Source organism: Urocampus carinirostris, unplaced genomic scaffold, assembly GCF_059441175.1.
Source record: "Urocampus carinirostris isolate Australia breed hairy pipefish unplaced genomic scaffold, RoL_Ucar_1.0 HiC_scaffold_37, whole genome shotgun sequence".
NCBI lineage: Eukaryota > Metazoa > Chordata > Actinopteri > Syngnathiformes > Syngnathidae > Urocampus > Urocampus carinirostris.
Window position 1 is genome coordinate 38,628 of NW_028283144.1, and position 3,035 is coordinate 41,662.

The 3,035-nt window shown below is 43.3% G+C and overlaps 1 pseudogene; it reads right to left on the reverse strand.

The window, feature by feature from the left end:
* Nucleotides 1–1,656: 1,656 nt before the first annotated feature.
* Nucleotides 1,657–1,796, reverse strand: LOC148345632 (U2 spliceosomal RNA; annotated as a pseudogene).
* Nucleotides 1,797–3,035: the final 1,239 nt, after the last annotated feature.

Below are 3,035 nucleotides of genomic sequence, written 5' to 3' on the forward strand. Positions count from 1 at the left end.
CTCCTCTGCTCCGTTTGTGAGCGTGTGTCTGTGCGGTGCCGAGGAGAGGGGAAGAGATCTGTGTTGTAACCCAGCCAACGAAACACAGGCGCGCGATAACCGAATGAATCATGGCGGCTTTTCCAGCAAAAAATGTTGTTCTTTTCAGCCAGCATGGGCAAATGACTGGGGCCTTGTGCAAAAAATGACCATGCTCTTTGTGCATTATGCCTTGAGAGTGTTGTACCTCGCACATCAAGTATTAAACGTCAATACGTAACGAATCATGAACATGAATTCAAGGACGAGTCTGACAAGGCGGTGACATTGAAACGCGCTGTGTCCAGGTTACGGCAAACAAACACAGATACTGAAAACCACTGTCACTTCTAAAAGCGCCATTGCTCACTATATAGCAAAGCATGGAAAATCTTTTACTTAATGCGAATATATCAAAGAAGCGTTGTTTTTGAGCTCGGAAGTTTTGTTTGATGGCTTGCATAACAAATAGACAATCAAAATCAAGAGTAAAACACATCCCCATTCATACTAACCCTAACCCTAACTTTCTGAGATTCTGTGATTAGTTTAGGCTTTCCAATTTTATAACAAAGTATTTCAGTGACTAGTGACATCGTAAAGACAAGACTTTATCAACAGTCTGACGGCAGACCGGTGGAACATTGAAGGGTTTAATATATTTTTGTTGAATTTTTAAAAAAAACATCCTTTGCAAAATGTCCAGACAAGAATATCTTATTTCAAATCAGATTTTATGCAGAGTAGTAAAGACTTGCAGTTTTTGCCTAAAATTTGCTGTTCATAGTGCTGTGTTTTTACTAACTTGTATGAATGCCACAATTCAGTATTTAGTAACTATTGGGGGGGGTAAGGGTTATTGTTCTATTTTTTCTATTAATCATCCATTATCCGTTATCAGTCAGTTCATAAAACGCTACAAAGCCAAGGAGCCGGGACTCTTACTCTCAGCCAAAAGGCCAAGCTAAAGAAGCAAGGGGGTGGGGGGTTAGGGGGTGGATTTTTTAAGGGTTATTGTTGTATCTTCTTTATTCATTATCCATCATCGGCAAGTTCATAATACGCTACAAAGTCTAGGAGCCGGGACACTTACTCTCAGCCAAAAGGCCAAGCTAAGGTCCTAGCCCCAAAGCCGTGCTGCGATCATTGCGAATGCACCGATCCCGGAGGTACTACAATACCAGGCCAGTGATCGTATACAAGATCAGAACCACAACTGACCAGGGGGGGGGGGATTTTTTAAGGGTTATTGTTCTATCTTCTTTATTCATTATCCATTATCCGTTATCGGTCAGTTCATAATACGCTACAAAGCCTAGGAGCCGGGACTCTTACTCTCAGCCAAAAGGCCAAGGTAAGGTCCTAGCCTTAAAGCCTTGCTGCGATCATTGCGAATGCACCGTTACTGGAGGTACTGCAATACCGGGCCGATGCGTGGAGTGGACAAAGCATGACCGTCTCCTCCCAGTTATATCAGAACCACAGGAGGGGATTTTTAAGGGTTATTGTTCTATATTCGTTATTCATTATCCATTATCGGTCAGTTCATAATGCGCTACAAAGCCTAGGAGCCGGGACACTTACTCTCAGCCAAAAGGCCAAGCTAAGGTCCTAGCCTTAAAGCCTTGCTGCGATCATTGCGAATGCACCGTTCCCGGAGGTACTGCAATACCGGGCCGATGCGTGGAGTGGACAGAGCAAGCTCTTATTCCATCTCCGGATTGCAAAAATCAAAGATCATGGCTCTTCATAGATTGTTCACAAATCTTGAACACGATTGTAACTGCATAGTTGGTTACAGGAGGGGGGGGGTTTAAGGGTTATTGTTCTATCTTCGTTATTCATTATCCATTTTTTTGGGTTTAAACAATTTTATTGACACTATTAACAACAAATAAACAATGTGAGGTTTGAACAATTTTTCTCGATAATTTTAGCAGCAATTAGGCATATTCACAATTTCGTTATATCTGACAATATGACATTTTAACAATTTTTTCAACATTTTTAACAGCAATTAATGGTTTGTACAAATTCATTGACACTAATAACAGAAAACAATCTTGTCAATCTCAACAGCAATCAAGCACATTCACAATATTATATTTCAATATGACGTTTAACAGCAAACACAATGTGAGGTTTGAACAACCCTTCTCTAAAATCTTAATAGCAATCAAGCGTATTCACAATTTCGTTGTATAACATCTTTGTTAGTGTCAATAGATTCGTCCAGGCCAAAGTCGATTGTCTTTGTTTTGAACAAATCCGCCGACACCAACAGCAGCAAAACAAATACGACGATCTCAACAGCCATCAAGCATTTTCACAATTTTGTTATATCTGACAATATGACATGACGATATTTTAACACTTTTTTCTGACATTTTCAACATCAATTAAACAATTTCAGAGTTATTATCTTTTAATAGTAGTTAACCAAAGTGTAAAGGGCAAAACTATTGTGCAAGGGCATAGCTCTGTCATCCCACCCTCCCAAGCAGCATCCTCCAGTCCTCTTTGTGGGTCCTCTCCCTTCTTACTTCTACTTTCCACAACCCAGGCCGTTGCTTCCGGGACCCCCACAGTGTAGCCCCGGTTCCCCACTCCGGGTGGGTGCAGACGATTCTTCTTTATGGTTGCGTCCTAGGCCCGCCGCTCACAGATTGTATGGTATCTACAGCCATTTGGAGCACAGCCACTGGGGGGATCTGCCTGCACCTCCATACCAGCAGGTTTCTAGAGGTCCAGATGGCGTCCTTGATGGCGGCGAGAGTGAGCCAATCCCTGGCAAAGTCGTTCCGAGACCTCCTCGACCGACTCATCCCGTAAAGCACGTACTGTGCATCAGGGACCTCCCCTGCTGGCAAGTCCGGGAATTTTCCTAGTTGGTCGGCCATTGTCCACAAGTCCTCGGCAGCGCTGCACTCACAAAAAAGGTGCCTCACCGACTCCTGGGCGCCACAGCCAGGTCGAGGGCACGTCGAAGTCGCTGACATTCCTCGGTGGTGCATTAC